The sequence below is a fragment of the Phyllostomus discolor genome, chromosome 2 (assembly GCF_004126475.2).
Source record: "Phyllostomus discolor isolate MPI-MPIP mPhyDis1 chromosome 2, mPhyDis1.pri.v3, whole genome shotgun sequence".
NCBI classification, from domain to species: Eukaryota; Metazoa; Chordata; class Mammalia; order Chiroptera; family Phyllostomidae; genus Phyllostomus; species Phyllostomus discolor.
Window position 1 is genome coordinate 4,733,400 of NC_040904.2, and position 23,229 is coordinate 4,756,628.

The 23,229-nt window shown below is 44.8% G+C and overlaps 1 protein-coding gene across 5 annotated transcripts in view; it reads left to right on the top strand.

Annotated features, from left to right (window-relative positions):
• The first annotated feature begins 1,024 nt into the window (after window positions 1-1,024).
• DYRK1A (dual specificity tyrosine phosphorylation regulated kinase 1A) overlaps window positions 1,025-23,229 on the top strand; it is a 134,643-nt gene continuing 112,438 nt past the window's right edge. For 2 of the 5 annotated variants that reach the window (XM_028505226.2, XM_036017430.1), the window contains exon 1: window positions 2,529-2,660. The gene's annotated coding sequence lies outside the window, so the exon portion shown is untranslated. Of the gene's footprint in view, window positions 1,243-2,528; window positions 2,661-23,229 lie in introns of those variants that run through there. The other 3 variants (XM_028505227.2, XM_036017429.1, XM_036017431.1) reach the window with 3 other exon arrangements.

A 23,229-nucleotide genomic window follows, 5' to 3' on the forward strand; every position in this document is an offset into this window, starting at 1 on the left:
TTGTTACATACTGATTTTAGAGAGACAGGGAGAGAGAGGGATTGATCGGTCATTCCACTTACTTATGCATTTGTTGGTTGATTCTTGCATGTGGGAGATCGAACTGGCAACCTTGGCATATCCAGATGATGCTCTTAACAGACTGGGCTACCCCCAGGGCTGTCATGGAAACTTGATAACACGAAGAATCAGTCATTATAGTAAGCTATTTGCTAGACTACTTTTTGTGTAATTTGTTCTAGGTTTAGTTTGATTTCTTTCAGGGCCTGTGTTAATTAATTTGAATGGTTGCCTTAGTGTTTCAATGTTTTAACTACTGAAAGAGGTAAACATTTGTTAGAAACCATTTATTAAAGCAAGTATCTTTCATTGAATCACATAGGATAGAGACCAGTATTTTTTTGCGGGGTTGTTTTCCTTTACACCTGTAAGATTGTATCTGTTGGCTACTGTATTTGTGAACTTTTAGCTTAAGAAAAATTGGTATGAACACTACCGTATGATGGCAAAATCAAGCTTAGAAATCAATAAATTAGTGAGTTGGTGTGAAATGATATTTATATGATTAATGTAACATTTAAGTGCCATTTTATTAGGGTTGGTACAAAATAGTTTCTAGCCAGTGGCTGTCTGATTACAAAGTAGCCAGTACTAGTATAGCTAGATTTTAATGCCTGGGGAGCGCACCTAGCAACGTTCATGCAGAAAGAAGGGATAGAACAAAAATAAATGAAAGCTAGAGTACTAATAAAGAATTGTGAGCGAACTCAGAATCTGGAAACAGATGGTTCATGAAAAAGAAAGAAAAACAAGGTGTTGAGCGACAAGGACACAGTAACAGCTCCAGGATTAATTTAAGGGGCATTCCTATACAAGGCTTAGCCCAGAAAAATGGGTAGGGGCTTGAATAGGTGGAAAGCCTGGGAGAGCGTGCACAGCCTAAAAAAGTTTTTATGATGGCTCCGTCCATAATTTCTGAACATAGGCATTGGTTGCTACACAAAACGAGTGCCATGATTTAATCAAGGTGTCAGCCGCAGGGGCATCCCGGATTCCGGCGAAGCGTCCGGAATTCCTGAGATGTCTGAAACGCGGAGGCGGCCTCTTCCCCACCCCCGCCGCGGCCTCCGTGGGCATTTTCCGGCGAGGGGAGCACGCCAGCCCTTCCAAGAACAGTTGAAACGCGCCGGCGTGCGCACCCAGGATGCCGTCCCGCGGCCGGCGCGTCCCCTGGGGATGAAGGTGAGAACCCCCGGCCCGAGCGCGCACGGGTGGGCTTCCCGGGTCTCCGCGCGGACGCAGAGTCCGGCCCCCTCCCCCGCGCGCGCGGGCGGGGCTGCGGGCGCACGACGCGGAAGCGTGGGGCTCTGGGGGCGGAGGCGCAGAGGCCGCGCGCGCGCTCCCCAGGCCGCAGTCGGCGCGGGCGCGGGGTGCGGCCAGGCTGCCGGGGAGGCGGCGGGCTCTCGCGTACAGGCCCGGCCGCCGCCTCGCCCCCCCCTTTCTCTATCCTTCCCCTTCCCTCCCTCTGCCCAGCCGTCCCCCTTCTCTCCCCTCCCCCGAGCGAATCACGCGCCCTCCTCTGACACTCGTAGGGGGCCGAGCTCCGAATTTATCCTTCACGTGACCTGAGGGGGGTTGGGTGGTTGGTTGGGGACGGAGGGGGAGAGGGAAAGGAGGGAACGGAATCTGCCGTTGCCCGAGCAACAGGCCCCGCCCACCGGCTTGGGCCGTGGGGCGGGAGGAGGACGTCAGCACGTCAGCCGGGGTTTTGCGTTTTGATTGACAGTTGCTATAGCGACCGGGTCGGTCCGTCGCCATTTTGTTGGTTGGTTTTTTTTTAAACCCTTTCGCTTCCCGCCCGAATAATAATAAAAAGCCCCATTGGAGTGAGGCGGGGGTGGCGGCGGCAAGAGCGGCGGGGGGATCCGGGGAGACTGCTGCCGTCGCTGCTGCTGATCGCGGCTCAGGTCGGGCTCAGGGAGCGGACACCCCGAGCGGGGGGTGCGGGCGCCGCCGCCGCCGCCGCCGCTTCTGCTGCTGCTGCTGTTCCTGCTGCTGCTGTTGGTGCCGCTGCTGCCGCCGGCGAGCGGGCGGGCCCGGTGTGAGTGTGAGAGTGTGTGTGAGTGAGCGTGTGCGCGGGCGAGTGTGCGTGCGTGTGAGTGTCTGTCTGTCTGTGCGGGCACTCGGGGGCGGGCGGTTCGGGCTCTCCTGGCGGAGCTGCCGCCGCCGCCGCCGCCGCCGCCACCGCCCGGCCCGGCGCTTCTGGCTGCGCAGGTTTGGAGCGCGCGCCATTTTGTGAGATTTACAAAATCTTCCTCGGGAAGAAGCTGCCGGAGCGGCCGCGCATCGGCGGCCGGCCTCGCCACCGCGCCCTCAGCGCGGGCCGGGCCGCGCGGCCCCGCCGCCGGGAGCCGGGGTCCGGGGACTGCGGTATTTGCCGGGGAGGGGGCTGTCGCCTCCCCGGCCCCGGGCGCCGCTGGAACTGCCAGCCGGACAGAGACTGAGGAGGCTGCGGATCGGCCGCGGAGCCGGGAGCGCCGGGGGCGGAGAGAGGCGACCGGGCGGCGCTGGCTGCGGAGGCCGCGGCGGGAGTGCAGCGGCGGGAGCCCGAGGCTGAGACTCACCGGAGGGAGCGGCGCGAGCGCCCCGCCATCGTCCTGGTGAGTGTCCGGCCCGGCCGCGGCCCCGCCCGGCCAGGCGCCCGGCTCCCCCCGCGGCCTGCAGCCGGGCCCGTGCCGAGGCCGGCCGGGTGGAGGGAGGGACCTGCCATTTTAGGAGGAGGCGCCGCGGCTCGGGGCTGGCCGCCGGGGAGGGAGCCGACTGGCCCGGTCCCGGAGGAGAGGCGGGTGCGAGCGGAGGGAAAGTTGCAGAGGGTGGGAGCGGGGGCCGCGGCCTCCCGGGAGCCGGGGCCTCAGGGGCCGGAGAAAGCGCCAGACCTTCACTGGTCGCCCGAGCTGAGGGGAGGAGGTTGTCTTCCTCCTCCTCCTCTTCCTCCTCATCCTCTTCCCCCAGCTCCTCCCTCGTCCCTCCTCTCGGCCCCCTCCAGTGTGGGAACCGCCGGGGTTCTCCGCAAGGACAATGCACGGGTTAAGAAAATGGGGCTGGCTGCCGGGCGACGCGCCGGGGAAGGTCGCGAGCTCAGTCCCTCCGCGGCCCTTCGGGGTGTGTTCCGGGGCGAGGGCGGCCGGCGTGCCCCGAAGTTGTGCGGGGAGTGCACGCTCTCCCGGCCACTCGGGATGGAGTGGTGACCCGCCTGGCAGCCGGGAGGAGTTGGTGGCGGAGAATCGGAGTGAATTATAATTGATACCTGGGTATTGCAGCAGAACTTCACGAGTCTATTTACAGACCCCGGCCTGCTCTCGCTCAGATGCACGGAAACTGCCGAATATCTGAACACTTAGCGAAAGGCCCCTCCCTAGTCTGAAATGGTTAAAAATGGCAAAATTAGTGACTCCGACTACTTGACTGTGCTTTTCTTTCAAACGTAGATTATGTGGGTCCTGTAATCTAGATGCAGCACTTCGTGGTTCTTGAATTCCACTTAATTTATCGAGTTATCAGAAAAATACACCTTAAAACACGTTTCACACTGGTTTAATGATTGGGACGGAAAGTGCCACGTACTCTTCTCGGGACTTGACATGTGTGTGCTGGCTTACCCTGCGGTACAGACTGTTACCCATTTCACAGATGAGGAAACTGAGCCGGGGCTCATCCAAGGTCACGCAGCAGGAACTCTGGGAGCCAGCTGTCGAGTCAGCCTGCCCAGGCTCCTAGTCACCAGCTTATAGTTCAGTGTTAGAAATGCTTGGCACATTCGAGGCGATCCGTGTGTAATGACTCAGGGTTCTAACCTAGAGATCGTGTCCACGTATGCAGTGGACTTGACTTTGTGGTTGGGGCCCTCCCCATGAAACGGGCCAGTCCCCCTGCCCACCCAGAAAACCACGTAGACTATTTTTTGAATGGAATTAAAAAATATTCTTTGGTGCGTTCTGTTCTTCACACTTAGTTTTAATTATAGGCATAAGTATTGTTGAGTCATAAGAAAGTTTTGTGTGAAGTTATGTTTAGTCATTTTTTAAAATCTTTGAATACATAGATTTTTTTCCTGTAACCCCCTTATACTTTTCATATACAGTGCTTAAGAATGGTTATATTTAAAACTTCGATTTTGGGGTGTTTAATAATTCAGAGGAATTTTCTTCAGCTTTTGTTAAATTTCTCGTTCTAATTGGTTAGTTACATTAAGAGAATATTTTCAGATAGACTATAAATTTGAGACAAATTAAAATTTCGGATGCTGATTTTAATCTGAAGAAGATAGTTTGAAAGAAATTGTAGATTCTTGGAAAAAAGTTTACTTGGAGATAGTTAAGATTTTTTAAGATACAAAGGACTTTGATTTAAAATACCCCAGTGCTTTTGGAGGATTCGCCTTGCTATAGCAGTGGTGCTTTTGGTGGCTCTTCAAATCTAGACTTCAAACCTTGCCAGGAAGTTAGGGACTCTTGTCCGTGTCTCCACCAGGTTCTGTTCTAAAACAGTAGAACATAAAGTTCGTAAGAGACATAAGCCTAGATAGGGCCACCCCTGTGTCTGTGAAGTGAAGGCACACTTTCTTATTTGAGATCTAAAAAGGATTTTGGGTTTGAAGGAATAGATTTGAATGAAGCATCATTATTGCTATGAGTGGGAGATGGACTAAGTGATACAGTGAGTTTTTAATCGCTAGGGATTTGCAATTTAGGCCTAAGATCATTTCTTAAACGTACTTTAAAGACATTTAGTTGGGACCTGTTAGAAACTTAACAAACACAAAATTACTGTGTGTTGGGGCCAAAAAACTTAATAATGACTTTCAAAAACTTAGTTTAGTCTTTTAGAGGCACTAACATTCCAAATAAATGAAAACATTCCATTTGAATGCAGTGTCCTGTTTCGGGAAGGTGGGTAGTAAAAAAAGACCCTTGGTTAGAATTTTTTTCCTCCATCTAGAATGTTGTCCTTTAGTTTATTTAGAGAGAGTTATTGTGTTCATGATTTAAAGTAGTGGGGTGGGGAGTGGTAAGTGTAGCAACTAGTATTTAAAGAATTTATATAGGTTTTTATAGTGGTATGAATGTTTATCTGCAGAAGCAAAATGTAAGATAACTTGTTATAACACATGATACAGAATGACCTTGGGCATGCATTTTGTTCTGAAACTATACAAAGAAAGAAAAGGGTAGTTTGTATTGAATTTTGAGTACTACTTGAAAACAATTAAAAAAATAAGAAATAGCTTAGAAATCTAGTCTTCCCAGGATGTTTTCACATGTGTGTTTATTGCTGGCAGGTGTCGGTAGTTACTGGGAGAAAATTTGGATAGAAGTAACTTCATTATGAGAAGGGAGTTGCCTTATACATAACATTAAATATAAGATTAATTGAACAGGGGGCTTCATTTGTGAGTTGATATTTGTGATAAAGTGTGTGTCAGCTTTGATTCAGCATTCACTGTTGTCTATTTCAAAGAGCTTGCACATTTTCTGTGTACACACACACACACACTCTCTCAGCCAAACCCCTTATCCCCCAAGAGAAATCCTTTACCATCTAAACCCAGCAAAACCCAGAAACTCCCAGAAAGACTCTTCATGAAGATCTTGTTTCTTTTCTCCCCAATTTTAGAGAGTCTTTTAGCTTGTTATATTCCTTATCAGTAATTTAAACTGTGAGCTAAGAATTTGTGTTGAGAATTCTGGTGGTTTTACCTCCAGAAACTCGTGTATATTTTCTTTTTAGAAGTAAAGATACTGCTTGAAACTATCAAACGTGTCACCTGAAACCTGACACTTGCCGCAGCCAGCGAGCTGTGGGCCTTGCAGAAGAGCGCGCTACACGCAGTGACTGTGCCAGGGAAAGGACTTGCTACCATGGGTTACTGTGGCGACTGGGCAGTGCCTTGGTGGCCAGAGAAGACTTGGTGATGCATAGCCCAGGGCTTGCATAATTTTGGACTAGCAGTTTCGGGTGGTTAAAATTGGTGTTCAGTTACTTGGAAAAATAATCAAGTTATTTAAAGCTCCTAAAATTCCTTTTCATTTGCCCCTAAATGAAGAAATCTTTTGAAGTCTTGCCTATGTCAATGTTGTAATGTTAAGCTAGACCTGTAAAGTTTAGCATTGGTTATGTGAATGTGAAATGTTGACTTCACATAACTGAAACAATTAAGGTTCATATTAGGTAAATAAAGACAAGTCTTGTTTCCTAACCTAAAGGCTACAGGCAGTCTTACTTTCACTTTTTGGTATATGAAAACAAAAATTTTGGAAATGCTGATTTGTATAAACCAGCTAACATGTTTTTTTAATAGTGATGCATTTGCTTTGAGATCCTACTTCTAGAGTTGTATAAGGAGTTAAGATTCTTTATTGGCGATAATAACAGTACATTGAACAAACATCTAAAATGATGTGGTTCCTTGTAGGTGTACTTTTTGCTAATACAGAACCATTCTGGCTTCTTAGCAATTGATTCTCCTACCAGAGCTATGTGCCCTCTCTTCTAGAAGATTATTTTTAAAAGTTTGTATCACCGTTAAAGTTTTGACAAGTTACATGCATATTTTTGTTTGAGGGACATGTGCACATATATGCATCATGCATAGTGCATAATAGCTTAAATTGCATCTCTTGAATTGATGCATTGTTTTGAGTTTTATCTCCCTATGATTGAAATGCTTGTTTAAATTGATTTTGTGTGTGGGGGGGATTAGTGAGCTGGTTTAACATGGAATGAAACTGATTTTCAGCATCACCTCTATTTCAGATAACATCCCTGTTCATTAAGTAACCCCCTGATTTTTCTAAATGTGTGTGTGTAGGTATGTTTATAGGTGTACACAGCATATGTGTGTGTGTGTGTGTGTGTGTGTGTAAAATACCCAATGACAGGGATTGATTTTGTTTGCTCTATGGATGTCTGTGGTTAAGGTTGGCACTTAACACATGTATTTGGGTAAAAACATGGAATTGTGACATCTGTTTAAAATCGGCTTGATAACTGGGTGTTGATAGTGGTTGAGGTAGCGTGGTGCTGTGGGAAGAGGAGAGAACTGGCCTTGGAGATGGACCTGGCAGAGGCTCCAGTCAGGCAGGTCTGGAATCTCAGCAGGACCTGACACTCACCGGCAGTGTGGCCTTTAACACAGTGAGTTCATGCAGCATCTTAAGCGGTAAAGTGAGGTCACCGGTACTTACCTTAATGTTTTTGTGAGGGTTCATACTGTACATAAATTTCTTAATAGCCTTCTTCTCCCCCTTTCCCACCCTTCCTCTTCATTCATACTCATCCTTCTGGCCTCAGCATAAATGGCTACTACTTTGGAAAGGCCTTCCCCACACTCCAAGTCTGTTCTTGGCCAGGCGATCTTACAGGAGCCTGCTCTTCTCACAGCCCTTATCGCAGAGAGCTGTGCAGCGTTCGTTCCCTTACTCCGTTAGATTGTGAGGTGCATCTGGACAGGAGCAATGCTTTCTTGAGTGCGCCTGTAACTGGTGCCTGGCATGCAGCGTGGGTATATGAAAAGGCGTGCACACAGAAGGATGGAATGAGGAACCTGTGCTGAGTCCTGTTTGACTGCCTCTCCTTCGTTGTGCAATCTGGGACAAAGTAGCTTCTTTGGCTTCAGTATCCTGTATGCCAAATGTGCACAGTGCCAGCTGCCCTGCCCAGGATTTCAAGAATGTGAAATGAGATACTGTAATGAGGTGCTTTGCAAAAGTGTAAAATGCCATATTAATACAAGCTGATACAGTAGCAATAATTTCAGTAGTGGAGTCGCCCAAGAATCGATAGTTATTTTCAGCTTTATTGAGTTAGCAAGTAGCTATAATTTAATATTTATTACAAATTTAAACTTTCTGTATGCATTGGTTAGAACACGAGATTGGGTCTATGTTTTGAATACAGTGACAAACAAGAGGTTGATTTCTTAAGTAAGTGTAAGCAGTCTAAGGCTGATGTGGTTCCAAGGTGTAGGGACCTTGGTTTCTGCCGTCCTTCTTCTTTCCCATGTTGAAGAGACGTCTCTCTCTGTGTAGCATGACATGGCTCCCCAGCACACCCACAGTCCAGGAACAGGGCCTTGGGAAGGTGCATGCCCTCCCTTTAAAGACAAATGTGGATTTTACACTGGTTTATACTTTTGTTTACCCCTGTTGGTCAGAACTTAGTCAGGTGGCCACATTTAGCTGCAAAGGAGGCTGGGATATGTGGTTTTTGGTAGTTGTCTGGTTGAAAATCCGTTTCTATTGAAGAGGAGAATGGGAGATTATGAGAAATTACCTGTCATACTTTCAGATGTTTGGGGAGAAACTTGCAGAAATAAACTTTTGAGAAGACAACTTACTGCACTAATTAATTTTTTTTTTTACATTTGGTCATCAATATTTTAAACTATGGTGTGCAAGTTCCAGTACCTCATCATTATTCAGCATATGTAGTTTATACATATATAGTCAGATTAGAAAAAATGTAGCAAAACTGTTAGTAGTGAAGAAATTTTGAGTCTAATAGCACATTTTACTAGCAGTATTTTCTGCTAGAAATACGATTCTTGATTGCCGTGACTGTACTGTATGTAAACATTACCTGGAATCCAAGCTTTTGGATTTCATTTTAATAGTCTCAACTACACTGTATGTGTTCCTGCTGATACCCTCAGCGGATGGCAGTAAATGTTCCAGTCGCTGAAGTTGCAAAGGTGATTGGTAGCAGTGATGTTGCATTAACTGTCTAATATCTTCCTCTTTAAAATCTGTGGGTCTGAAAAAAAAAGTAAGATGTAGGATTCCTTTGAACTCTGTAGAGCACTTTTAGATCTGGTAGAGACCTGAGAAACTAATGGCTTCCAAATAGTCTCCTGGAGGACTTGTCCAAGTGGGCTTTCCTCCTCTGGAACCTGCTTTCCCAAAAGGGCTTCACGTAATTAATCCCGATACTGTAGAAACATTTTGAGAAACATTGATGTAGTTCACTCTCTTAGAGAGGGAAATGGATACAGAGTAACTGAATTACTAACCAGCGCCTCAGAATAACAGGTCTGGTACTACTACATGCTTTCCTGACTCCTAGTTCTGTGTCCTTTTTGCAAAAAAAGGGACAGAGGACTGACAACCAACTGCACTGGGGTTTTATAGGGATACCCGTCATTCTCAGATATGCTGCTTTTTGGTATGTGAGCTCATTGGTTGGCTCACTTGCAAGCCTTTTAGAAAAACAGTTCAAGTTTATCAATTGAGTGTTCACAGGTGGGAAGTTGAGGTTTTAAGTAGGGCATTGTTAGTGTTGATGCTGTGGTCGGCAGGGTAGTGAGTGCATCTACAGGGTAGATCAGTGATTTCCATCCTTTTTCATCTCGTGGTGCACACAAACTACTCCAATTCTGTGGCTCACCAAAAATGTATTTTTTGCCAATCTGACAAAAAATAGGTATGGTTTTGATTCAGTCACATTGGATGGCTGTTGTGCATTGACTGTTGTCATATTTTTGACAGTCTAAGGGAAAAGAGGTCAGCGCCCTGACCAAATAGTCAGGTATTGCGTGTTTAAAAAATTCTTGAGGCACACTGCTTGAAAATCACTGGGGTAGGTGATAGGGAAGTTTTTCCTCAGCATGTCAGAAGGAACAAAGGTAGGTCTTGTACCCAAATTATTATTTTCTTTTGCATCTGGTTTGCTTGCAATTCTCTCTATTGAATTTATTTTTTTAGGTTAAGGTAAGAGTTGGATTCCATAATTGAAAATGGAAACACTCCCAGAGGAATGTCTTTTATTATCTGTTATCAGGTTAAAAAACTTTGTTTTAATCAATTAGCTGGCTGTCATTTTTAAAAATTGGAGATTAGCACCTGCACTAATGAGAAAGCTATTTTGGAAGGGGTGGGGAGAGTAGGGCACATGTGTCCTTGCCAAGGAAAGGGAAGGGCGGGTTTGAGAAATGTCGGCTGTACTGTCATCTCGGGAAGGTGCTGGAAGCTTGGTGGCCAGGGGTTGGTAGCGTTAGACTGGCGCTTGCTGGCCTCCCATCACCTAGAGTGTTGCTGGTGGAACTGGTTAGTTTTGCTGAGGGCCCACTGGCTTGACTGGGTATCTACTGGAGTAGAAAGAGTTTCCTTTTTTTGTTAGTGTTTTACCATCTCTTTAGGGCTCCTATTTGAGCAGTCTTACAGCGTATCAAACATATAAAGTATTGCTCTGATCACCTAGGGAATTATAATTTTTAAACTAGTCATACATACTCATGGTTTAAAAAAAAGATGAAACCATATAGAATGGTGTCAAAAATTGCCCCTCCCCGTATGCTCTGTAGGTATTTAATAGCTGTTCAGTTTTTCCTACCAGAAAAGTCTTATGCATACATATATCTACAGTTACACATATTAAACATGTCATACACATAGACATTGTGGGAAGTGTGTGTGTGTATGTACTTGCACAGTGTCCGTGCACTTGAAGTCAAAAACAAATGGGATCATGCTGAACACAGTTTTGAAACCTCAGATTCTTGATCTTAGAAATATTCTCATGTACCTGTTATTCAATGATTGGGAAATATTCCATGTTGTGAATCTGGTAAAGAGAACTTACATCGTTTTCATGCTTTTGCTATTTTAAGTAGTGCTGCAGTGTGTGTCCTTGTATATATAGCTGGTCCGTTAGCATTAGTTATGCGATACCCATTTATAAGTGGAATTTGCTCTTTCACTACGTATATGCACATTTGAATATGTACTGCCAAATTGTCTTCCAAAAAGGAGCACCAAACCCTGGCCTGGTAGCTCAGTTGGTTAGAGCATCATCTCAATACACCAAAGCTGCAGGTTCGATCCTTGCTCAGAGCCCATAAAAGAATCAACCTGCGAAGGCACAAGTAAGTGGAAAAACAAATCGATGTTGCTCTGTCCCTTCCTTCTCCCTTCTTTCTTTCCCTCCTCTCTCCCTGAAATAAATTACAACAAAGAAAAAAAAAAGCATCAGTGTGTGCTTTATCTGCCCTGAGTGTGCACAGTTCCCCAGATCTGGTATTTTCAAAGTTTTAAATCTTTGTCAGTTTGATAGGCGAGTAATGATATTTAGTTGTTTGGTTACTTATTTCTTTAATTTGAGTGAGTTTGAATGTTGTAAGTTGTACTGTAAGTCTTGTACTTTAATAAAAATACTCAATTTTGTTAGATATAGATAAAATACTTTCTGATTTTTCTGAACTCTGTTGGATAAAAAAACTGGTGTTTTGATACATTGTAAATGCTTTGATAATTGTAAAAGGGGATTCTTATTACTCTTCAATTGAGTAAACGGTAGTCCTCTGTGTATGTGAATTGTGGTGGTACAAGCTTTGACTACAGAAGTGAGTAGGGTTTGCTTTCCTCTACTGCTAGCGTTGAGATAGTTGTGTGTATGCAGGCAACATTAACAAGACCTTGGCTGCTGGCAAGGAGAGGCACTGGCATATGAAAGACTAGAAGAACATAGGAAGTAAGCCAATTCTAAGAACTTGAGCCTGCCTTGTGGAGGAGGTGGGCCTTGATCTCGGGCCGGAAGATTGGCTAGGCTTGTTGCAGTGGAACCTGGGGAGTTGACAGTCCCCTGGAGTAGGTCACGTGGGCAGCCCGTGTTGGTGGAAGTGGAGGGAAACAGCCTGTATGAGTATGTGTGTGACAGAATGAGAGACAGACACGTGCCTGGGTTGAGGGCCAGGTCCCCAGCTGGGGGCGTGTGAGAGGCAGCGGATTGATATATCTCTCACACGTTGTTCTCCCCCTCCCCCTCTTAGATTTTATTTAATTTTAGAGAGAGAGAGAGATGGATGGCTAGAGAATATGGGAGCCTTGCGGAAAAGAAAAAGGTGAATCCTATCTTTTTCAAGAGAGGATTGGAAAGCTCTTAATAGCCAGAAAAAAGACACAATTCTTTACTCATGGACTAGTAATTCAAATGCATATGAAATATCTAGTATATGTCAGAGGCTAGATTATAGGGTGGAAAGATTGTGCCTGTTTTTCAAGGAGTGTATAATTTTAGTAGTTTGCTGAAACAGGTACAGTCCTCAGTGGTCATTTGGAGTGGTTTTAAGTTGTGGTTTTAACTTGTGGATATTCTTCATGATTCCTAGCCAACAGAGTGGTTGATGTTCATTCAACAATTATATCTGGAATGTCAATCCAGCATTCGTAGTAGCTGTTAGATTCACATTTTAAAAAAAGCTCTAGCTTCACTTTATTTAAAAAGTGTTGGAAAAATGAAAGTGGTTTATTGGATGCTTTTTGGCTTTTAACTTCTTCAAGTTTTGATGACAAGAAGAAGAATGATTGAGGGAAAGTTCATTGTTTGGATGGATTTTCCAAAGAATGAATTTTGTGGCTAGAAAATTATTAAAGCTGTTCTTTTCAGAAGAATGAACTTTAAAAAAAAAAAAAACCCTCACCCGAGGATATGTTTATTGATTTTAGAGACAATAGGGGTTTGGGGGTGGAGGGAGAGAGTTGGGGGGAGAGAGAAAGAGGAAGAGAGAAACATTCATCAGTTGCCCCTCATACACACCCTGGTTGGGGACTTGAACCCACAACCTAGGCATGCGCCCTGACTGGAATGGAACTTGCAAACTTTTTGGTGGACGGGACGGTGCTCCAGCCAACTGAGCCACCTGGCCAGGGCAGGAGAGTGAACTTTCTAAAGCTTACCAAGTGTTTTGTTTTAAAACACTTCTGAAACCTTTCTCAGTGACTTAGTTTCTGTAGTAAATATTTAGAAAAGCAAATATTCAAATTTTAGGGAAAGTGTCTCTGGCAGGTCCCATGCTACGCTTTGGGGCACAGTGGTGACACAGCGGTCCCATGGACATAAACGGTCCTTGCCCTCCCACAGTTTTTCAGTCCAGCCTGATCTCGCTGGCCAGAAAGGGAAGGAAGCATGGCTTGTGGTCAGGGTGGATAGGCCTGCCTCTCTCCCTCCTGCCCGTTTGTCTCGTTACGTCTTGAACTTTGTTTTGGTGGCAGCATGTTAGACTGTTTGAAGCTACTTGTTGCACTGTCTCTGGTAATGTGGGAGCTAAGGGAGATAACATTTTGTACTAAAGTAAAAGAATCTGGGATCTTCAACCTGTTGGCATATAAAAAAAAGGTGTGCGTAAATTACGTAGTGAGTTTCTCCTCTTAAAGTAAGCTATCATTTAATAATAGTAGCAGTACCTACTACTAATTGATTGCCTGCTGTGTACATATTCATTATAGTTATTTTAATCTTCTCAGCAACGCTGCAAGTGGTTGGTGGTATCTGTTTTGGTATCTGTTTTGTAAGTTACAAAACTGAGATTCCGGGAAGTAAGTTGGCTTGAGGTTAATCATAGTGGACTGCGTATGCTCCCCCAGATAATAAAAACCCAGTGAACAGTTTACTGTCCTAAAGCGGAACATTAGAGAGAAAACAAAGAGGAAAACAGCTTCTAAAACCCATTAACTAAAGAACTAGGTGAAAGTTCTGGTATGCTGAAGTTGCTGCCTTGTGCTACTAGTTTGTCAGACTTTTGGATAATAAACAAGAACGTTCAACAGCTTTCAATGTTTGCGGAATTCTTTACCTTAAGAATCTTGGTGGGGGATAGAAATATTCCATTGTAGAAGCCAATTGCTCACTTTGTCTGCATGTCTTGGAATTTGAATGTAATCATGTGACCTGCACTGCACTCCTCAGAAGCCTGGGATTTGCAGTGAGGGGGGTCACAGCTACATCTGTTTTCCAGAGGTGGCAGTGACTCAGATCCAGCTGCAGCATTTACTTCCCGGTGTCACTGGTATCTGTACAAGTTGCAGGGACTGAATCCTGGGTTGGCTCCACTGGACCAGATCTGTGATTTGAGTTTTGGCTGTTTTTGATTATGTCGCCTTCCAGCCTTGGCCCTCCTGGGTTTTCTGTGAGTTGTCTCATATACTTTAATAACTTCCTTTTCAGTTTCGACAAAGCCAGTTAGTTTCTTTTGTTTGCAACTAAAAACCTTTACTTAGGTGATGTTAATGAAGATAATGGATAATTCTAAGGCACTCTCCAGGGTCAGTGTTACCTGCGTCTGGATCAGAATTTACTAATGAGAAGAGTTCCCAGTATATATTAAGTGAAATACTTGTAAAACAGTTTGCTTATTGATTGAATGAAGTTGCAGAATTTGAGCACCCGCTCTAGGCCAGGATATGTTCTGGGTGTTGGGATGCAGGAGTGGTGAGATAGACAGATCTCTGTGCTCCCGGAGCTTGCATTCCATTGTGAAATGTAGAATAAGCAATAGAGGAAGCCAGACACAATGACAACAGAGTGGTGTATTCCACGATAACAATAAAGACGGGATGATGTGATAGATGATGTGTGCGTGTACATGTTTAGGAGTTGTATCTTACAAAGCATTTCCTTTAAAATCGGTGTCTGGAGTCATGACTCCTGCTTTTAATTACAAGGCAGTAACATCCTGAATTTATCCTCCACTGTAACAAGCTAGGGAACTGGATAAAATACATGGGACCACCATTTTCAGACGTCGAACAACAGGCAGTGAAGAACTGCGACTCTGACGGATGGGGAAAAATGAGGTGGGCCCTCATATGCTCTGGCTTTCTGCCTGAAGGCGGTTTGCAGGTCTGAGTGCAGCGAGGGGTCCTGGACAGAGCCCAGTGGCCTCACCAAGCTGAGGGAACACAGATCGGAGTTGGGGGAGTCCCAGCATGGTTCTAAGGTGAGAAGCAGAGTTCTGGAGAGAGGGGAGCTCTGCAGAGTTCCACAGGTCTTCTTAGAGGTCCTTTTAATTTTTTAAGACTTGATTTTAGAGAGAGAAAAAGAGGCGGGGGGGGGGAGATTTATTGTTCCAGTTATTTATGCATTCATTGGTTGCTGCTTTTATGTGCTGTGACGGGAGAGTGGACCTGCAACCTTGGTGTACTGAGACAACCCTGTAGCCAGCTGAACTACCTGGCTAGAGCTTGGTGGTCCCTGTAAATGTTTGACTGGATACCGGTCTGATGTGCATATGTAGGGTACAGTTTCATAAAGGACTAGTTTTGGGGTGAAGGAAGTCACTGGGAAACTAAAGGCAGAGCAAATCTCAGAGCTCACACGCAGGGCTGGGAAATACTTGACTGTTGTATAGGTACAGTAGAGAGGTCATGTTGGATGCCGTGCTTGCCGAGACTCCAGAAGGGAGTGTTTGTAGTGGGCCTCAGGAACTGTCTCTGGATAAAGACTGATCTAGCTCTGTCTGACAAAAAAGTTAGCAAACTAATCTGGAAGTAATATAATTGCCTGCCATTGTGAAGTCCAACTCTCTCTAAAGAAATACAACAAAACCCATCACTCAACCATGTAACATCCTTCATGCAATTAAAAATCACTAAATGTGCAATAACCAGGGTTAACATGACCTATAATTAGGATATTTATCCATTAAAACCAACTGAGAACTGACAGATGTTAGAATTGACAGGCAGGGACATTAGAGCAATTATCACTCTATTCCATATGCTTAAAAAGTTAGGCAGGGACTTGAAAGGTATAAAAGAGACCCAAATCAAACTTTTGGTGGTGAAAACTAATGTGTGAAAGGAAAAAAAAAAAATACACTATATGGGATTAATTACAAATTAGACATTACAGAAGAAAAGATTAGTGAACTTGAAGACAACAGAAAACTTAGTCAATAGAAACAGAAATAAGAGAAATAATGCAATTTGTAAAAATGGCTACTAGAAAATGTAGGGTCGGACTGTGGTTAATGTTAACAACTGGGCACGTGAGTTTTGCCTGAGAAGAACGATGGCTACTGCCACCTGAAGCTGGCCTGCTGTGTAGTGAAGAGTAGTTGGAGATCAGGGTTGCAGCAAAGTACCAGGCAGTGTTGGAAGGACTTTATTAAGTAAGCATATTATTTCTTGATACTTAACGATATTACCACAAAGTTAGACGTTTAACACACCTGCATTTATGATCTCGCAGGCTCCGTGGGTCGGGTTTCCGGGCACGGCTCGGGTGGGTGCTCCGCTTCGGGTCTCGGTGGGCTGTGATCAGGGCGTTGGCCGGGCTCTTGTTTCCTCTGGGGCTCAGCTGGGGAAGGACCTCTCCTGGGCTCGAAGTTTGTATGGAACTCAGTGCCCTGTGCACTGTTGGGCCGAGGGCCGCAGTTCCTGGCTGCCCGTTGGCAGACACCTGCCCTCGGTGCCCTCCTGTGCGGTCCTTCCCAACACGGCCACTTACTTCCTCAGAGACAGTGAGGGGGAGCATCTCCTCGCAAGGACGGCGTACGAGATTGTGCGTCGTATCCACAGAAGCACTTCCCATCACCTTTCCTGCGTTCTCTGGGCTAAAAGCAAGTCAGAGGTCCTGGGCGAAGGCGAGAGGTTTATGAAGGGCGTGACCCAGCAGGACGCTGTGTCCGGAGAGCCCCCCCTTCGAGTCCGTCTGTCACAGACGGCATCGTGTAGCAATGGCAAAGGTGCGTTGTGTGCAGTCGGAATGGGATACCCTGACTTTGAACCCCAGCCCTGCCTTCAGTATGTACGCTTTCCTGAGCTTCGGCTCCCCTGTCTGTGTAGCTGGGACAGTGTGTGTCAGGAAGGGCCAGCGCTCCCTTGAGGACTTGGTCCTCCCGGTTTCTGCGCATCTTTCTGTAGTCTGGGGTTAGGGGTTGTGTGTTAGGGCAGTCTCCCCTGGCTCCTCTTTGACTGCCCCTCCTTCCGTCCTGGGTTAGGTTTCCGCACGCCCTAAACTTGGTTTCCTTATAGCTTCACACTTGTCCCACTGAACTGCCACAGTTACCAGGGTTGTGTGCGTGAGCGCGCTCAGTGTGGACTGCGCTGCTCGGGAGCAGAGGTTGCATCCGGTCCATCCATTGCTGTGTCCTAGGGCCTGGCACACAGAAGACTCCGTAAATGCTGAATGACAAGAAGAGTGAAGTTAAAATGTGTGTATTGTTTCTCTGAGAAGGCATTTTTTTTGTTACCATGCTGTGTTTTTGTAGGTACTTGAGTGACCAGTCTAAAAATACTCCATTTCGGAGATGGTTAGGGTCGAGTGGGGGACCAAGGCATAATAGTACCCCCCCCGCCATTTTCTTCTGCACCTTATTTTCTTTTTGAAAAGTATTTATTTTTTTATTTTTTCCAGGGAAAGGAAAGGAGGGAGAAAAAGAGGGAGAGAAGTATCAATGTGTGGTTGCTTTTCGCGCGCACCACCACTGGGGACCTGGTCTGCAAACCAGGCCTGTGCCCTGACTGGGAATGGAAGTGGCAACCCTTTGGTTCGTAGGCCAGCACTCAGTCCACAGAGCCACACCAGCCAGGGCAAGGCATAATAGTCTTATAACTATGGTTATAAAAGTTTGTTGTGTGGATGCTAATTAGTGGTTAAAAAAGTTAAGTGGCTAACAGTATGAGGACATAGTAATAAAAATCAGTCCTAAGGAATGGGATTAGAAGCAGGATAACCAATAGTGAGCTTCTCTTTGCCGTAAATGTGCTCTGCAGACCACTCCCTGAGGTGGTGTGGTGTGAAGGAAATAAACCTGAAGAAAATTACCTTCTTGGAGATTTCACATTGCACATTAGCATGTTGTAGGAAACCACCTCTTACCTGATAACATAGTGAGGACAGTATTTATTAAACATACATATACCAGAAACTAGTAAGGTATTCATTTAGCTGATGGAAAACTTAGGCTTAGAGGTAATTTTTTTTTCTAGTGGTTGGTAAGATATGATTCAAACCAGGATCAACTCTTTCATAGTTATCATTCTATGTTGCTTTTGTGGAATATGGTTTAGGAAACACTGGACTAATTTCATGAGAGCAGGATCATGGATATTTTGAGCATTGTGTGTCTAGGACTAGAATCTTGCTTAGCTCTTAACGCGGCTCAATGAAGAGTTTCTGGTGTTAATTTATGCTGTTATCTTAGCTTCCCAAGTTGAATTTCTTGTAAAACTTGAAGAGACTTGAAAGTTGGTGATAGCATCTACTATAATCCAACCAGTATAGTGTACAACAAAAAGTAATTTTGTGTTTTCTCTTTGTGATTGAATAATGTCACCAAATAAGAAACATCTGTGTAGTCTTTGATTCCGTGTAGCTGTTCCTCTCCTGTGGCTTGCAAACCTCTCCTCTATTACCCGGCTCTCTTGAGTTTTACTTCTGAAATAGTCTTCAGTTAAGTTCTTTATATTATTGTTAATGACCTCTCTGCAGATCTTTTAGTCTCTTTTGCTCACGGCAGTAATTTAAAAAAGAAATTTTTTAATTGATTTTAGAGAGAGACGTCAATTTGTTGTTTCTCTTATTGCCGCATCATTGGTTGATTGTTGTGTGTGCCCTGACGAGGGGATCGAACCCACAACCTTGCTGTATTCGGGATGATGCTCTAACCAACTGAGTTACCTGGCCAGGGCCTGCTTACTGCAGTAATTTAAAAAATTTTTTTATTTGTTGATTTGAGAGACAAATTGAGAGGGAGACATATTTACGCTCCACCCATCTGTGCATTCATTGGTTGATTCACTCATGTGCCCTGCCAACCAGGGACCAGGGACAGACTGAACAGACCAGTGACTGAGCCACAACCCTGGTGCATTGGGGTGAAGCTCCAACCAGCTGAGCCATTGGGCCAGGGCTGCAGTAATTCTTTAAGAACTAATTTTTCATTTTAACATTTATATACTCAAAATGGAATGCTATCGATGGGCCGATAATGAAAAAGGGGTCGCCTGCCAGGTGCACCCTCACTGCTCCTGGGCCTGCTCCCTGGAGCACTGCTTTCCCGCCCGTCTCAGCCTGGGGTCTGCGTGGGTGAAGTAGGAGGAGCTCTGGGTGTCCTGCGGTCTTGGGAAGACCTTGGCACATCTAAAACACGCATGGCACTGTGGGCCATGCCCACTAGTGGGCAAGCCCTGCCCCATAGGTAATCACTTTTACCTCAAGTTCTAGCTGTTTTTTCCTGCCATATTCCTCTGCATCTAAGTAATGCATCAATTAGACTGCTTTTGGATGCAGGCACTGAGACTCTAACCTAAACTAGCCTCAAATGAAAGAATTGAACTCACAGTTCAAAGTCCAGGGGTGGGATGGGCTCTAGGGCTAGTTGATTAGGTGGTACCATCATGTCTAACGGGCCTCAGGTTTTTCATCTCCCCTGTTAAGTCATTGGCTGGCTACACCCTCAGAGTAATAAGATGGCTACAGCCATTGCAGGAGTTGTATCTAGCATAGCAGTGTCCAGAGAAAGAAGGGAACATTATTTTTCTTGTAATTACGTAAGAACGTGGAAACTTTGCCTAGAAACTCTTCGGCAAATTTATCTCCTGATAAAATATGGATTCTTTATGGATCCTGAGCATGTGCCTAAATGGGTAAGTGTGCAAACGGGTTCTGGACAAAATTAGCTTTTGTGACAAAGGAAGAAGGGGGCTCGGTAGGTATCCCTGACCCTATTTTGTCTTTGACCTAAAATTTAAGACATTACTGACTTTCTATTAAGGTAGATGAATATTTAACTTTAAACTACCTGCCTTACATTTCCCTTTTTTCATCTACTCATTACAGTTACAGATTTTTTGTTGAACACATCCAGTATTTAATTATGACTGTAGAGTCTTCTTTATCGTAGAGCCAATTGTATGCTACGATTACATTTCCATCCTTGTATGATTTTGTTTTTCCTGGAGTTAACAGTCGTCTTGGTTTCCCTTTGCTTTGTGTTTTAGGTACTTGTGACTAAGTTTTCTCATACCTTCCAGCAGCCTCTCAGTGTAGGTTTCTGCACGGACAAATCATATAATGAGTTGTCCTGTTCCCTCCCCCCGTTCTTCCCCCTTCAGCCTTCCTAGGGGACCCTGTCTCAGACTGCTCCCGTGTGAAATCCCTGCTTTCTAGGCCCGGTGACAGTGCCCTTTGCACATCCCCAGCAGGTTTGGGTCTCCTGTTTCCTGCTTCTCTGGCCTTTATTTCCTGCTTTTATCTTTCATTTTCCTGGAGCACAACTTTTAGTACTTCCTGAGAAAGGGTGCATGAGAGTTTAATTTTTTGAGACGTGTCTGAAAATACCTTCAATTTGCTTTCCCTCATGATTAAAAGTTTTGACTGGGTACAGCTTTGCAGTTTAAATATAGTTTTTACTGAGAACTCAGCATTGCTTCATGGTGTTACATCTTCATGTAGTAGATATAATTTGTACTTTGGATTCTATTAAAAATACCCGAAAGTATGAGAAAGTTAGAGAACATAATGAACTCCCTTGTACTCATCACCCAACTTCGACATTTATCAACTCATGACCACTTAAAAAAATCTTCCCTGGCTGGTGTGACTCAGTGGATTGAGCACTGGCCAGCAGACCACACAGGGTCACTGGTTCGATTCCTAATCGGGGCACATGCCTGGGTTTCGGGCCAGGCCCCCAGTAGGGGGTGCATGAGAGGCAACCACACATTGATAGTTCTTTCTCTTTCTCCCTTCCCCTCTGTCTAAAAATTAAAAAAAAATCTACATACCCATTTCCCTCTCTTTCCTTAGAGTTCCTTCAAACCAAGGTACAGTACTTCACTTGTGACTATTTCAGCATGCATCCCTAAGCACTAGTTTCTAAACTATAACCCCAGGGCCATTATTGTACCTTTAGAAGATGAACAATAATTCTTTAATATCCAGAAAGAGTTCACATTACCTTGCTTGCCTCATAATTATATTTTTCAACATTTTATTCAAATCAGGATCTAAGGAAGGTCCATAAATTGCCATTGATTGACAGATCTCTTGTCTCTTTTTATCTGTTAGTTTTCCTTCTGTATCTTTTTCCCTCCTTGGCTTGTTGAGGAAACTGTGTCATTTGCCTGGTAGTTTCCTACAGCTGGGATGATGTTGACTGAACTTCTGTGGTGTCAGGGACATGTTCCTCTGTCCCTTGTGTTTCCTGGTACTTGGCAGTAAGATCTAGAGGCTTGGTAGAATCCCATCACTTCCTTCTCTGTTTCTTTGGGGAGGGTGGTGGCGCTGGTGGTGAGTGATGAGAATACAGCATGAGTGCTGTGTCCTGCAGGGGGCACACAATATCTGGCTCTTTGTGGTGTGCATAAACCCATTAATATATTAGTATATTTTGGTCCTTTTTATGTGACATCTCCCCTCTCACCTTGGAAGTTTTAAGGTTCTGTTCTTCATTTGGTATGGGTGTTTTCCTTGTGTGGGACCCATCCTTTTACTTAAGAGATGTACATCCTTTACATCTGGAAAATTTTCTTGTATAATTTCCTTGATAATTTCTTCTCTTTGGTCTTCTCAAGGGAGATGTGATTTTGTTATCTTGTCTATTTTCTGTTTACTTTTTTACCCTTCTTGGGAGATATTTTTCAACTTTTATCTAGCATCAGGGTATTTTGTTGTTGTTGTTCTCCACTGCTTGTCCCCCCTCCCCCCTGCCACTGGCCCTTGCATTTTTGCTTTTACCTGGTGAATACATACATTCTTTCACTTCATCAGCACATTCATGCTATACTGAAACCGCCCCCCCCTTTTCCTCCATGACATGGTCCCCACTTCCTCTGGGTTCCTGTTTCCCTGCTTGTTTTGATTTGTCTTTGACGTCAGCAGCTTTCCTTGGAGCTCTGGCCGTCCCGGGGCTGGTGGCTTCAGAGTAAGGCCCAGGGAAACCGGTGGAGGACGGTGAGGGCGGGGCTCGCGCACCGAAGCCCAGCACTGTGATCAGGGGCCCAGGAGTGTGATTATCTCTAGCGATTTTACTCCGGGGTCTTGGTGTCTCCTATTGGAAGCTGCGGTCCCACGCCCAGCGGGGGGGGTAGTGCCCTTCCCAGTTGCTGCGGGTCTGCAGGCAGAGCTGGGGGAGGACCTGTGTGTGTGGACTTGCGGCGCCTCAGGTGCTCTCTGCTGTGTTCCTTACCTCCAAGCGCAGAGCTTCTGCTCCTTTTCCCCAGAGACTGTGCCTCCGGACTATTTGGGGACATGGTGGTTGCCAGCCTGGGTGGGGTTTGGTCGGCATTTAGAGGTCTGCTGCCTTTATATTATTTACCGTTTTATTAGAATGAACTCAGAAAGGTTGCAGTATGATACAAAAGTAATTTATTTGCTGAACCATTTGAGAGAAAGTTGTTGGCATGATGTCTCTTTTGAATATTGTGGTGTGCATAATCCCTGTAATTGGGATTTATCCCTAACCGCCATACAGCCGTCAAAGGCAGGAATTGAACATTGATGCATCACAGCTGTCTCTGATCCTTAAGACTCCATTCAAGTTTTGGCAGTTGACCCAGTAGTTTTCTCTACAGGAAAAGGATACTGTCTAGGATCACTTACACATTTTGTCTCAAAAACACAAATTTATTAATTTACATTCAGAAGTCTAAAATGGTTCTCAGCTGGGCTCAGATCAAGGTGTCAGCAGTGTTACATTCCTTTTGGAGGTTCTGCAAGAAATGTCTTTCCTTGCCTTTTCCAGCTTAGATACTGCCTGGCTTATGGCTTCCTTTCTTCATTTTCAAAGCCAACAACTTTGGGCCTAGTTGTTTAAAGTCCCATGTACCACCCTCACCTGATTTTTACCAATGCTGAAGTTTTTCTAAAATGATTTTATATTTTTAGTTATAGTTGACATACAATATTGTATTAGTTTGAGGTGTACAGCTTACAAAGCGATCACCCTGATAATCTAGTATCCATCTGATATCATTGTTATTACAATATTATTAACTATATTCCCTCTGCTGTACTTCATATCCCATGACTGTGCTGTAGCTGCCAGTTTGTACCTCTTAATTTTTTCACCTTTTTTACCAATTCTTCCAACTGGGAACCATCAAAATGTTCTCTGTGCCTATGAGTCTGACCCTGTTCTGCTTGTTCGTTTCTTTTGTTTAGTAGATTCGACATGTAAACGAAATTATATGGTGTTTGTCTTTCTCTGTCTGACTTATTTCACTTAGCATAATGCCCCTAGGTCCATCCATGTTGTCACAAATGGTAAGATTCTGTCCTTTCATTCTTTTTTTTTATGGCTGTGTAATATTCCATTATATGTATGTATCACAGCTTTTTTATCTACTTGTCTGTTGATGGGCACTCGGGTTGTTTCCACATCTTGGCAGTTGTAAAACTATGCTGCAATGAATGTAGGTGCATGTATGCTTTCGGATTAATGCTTTGGAGTTC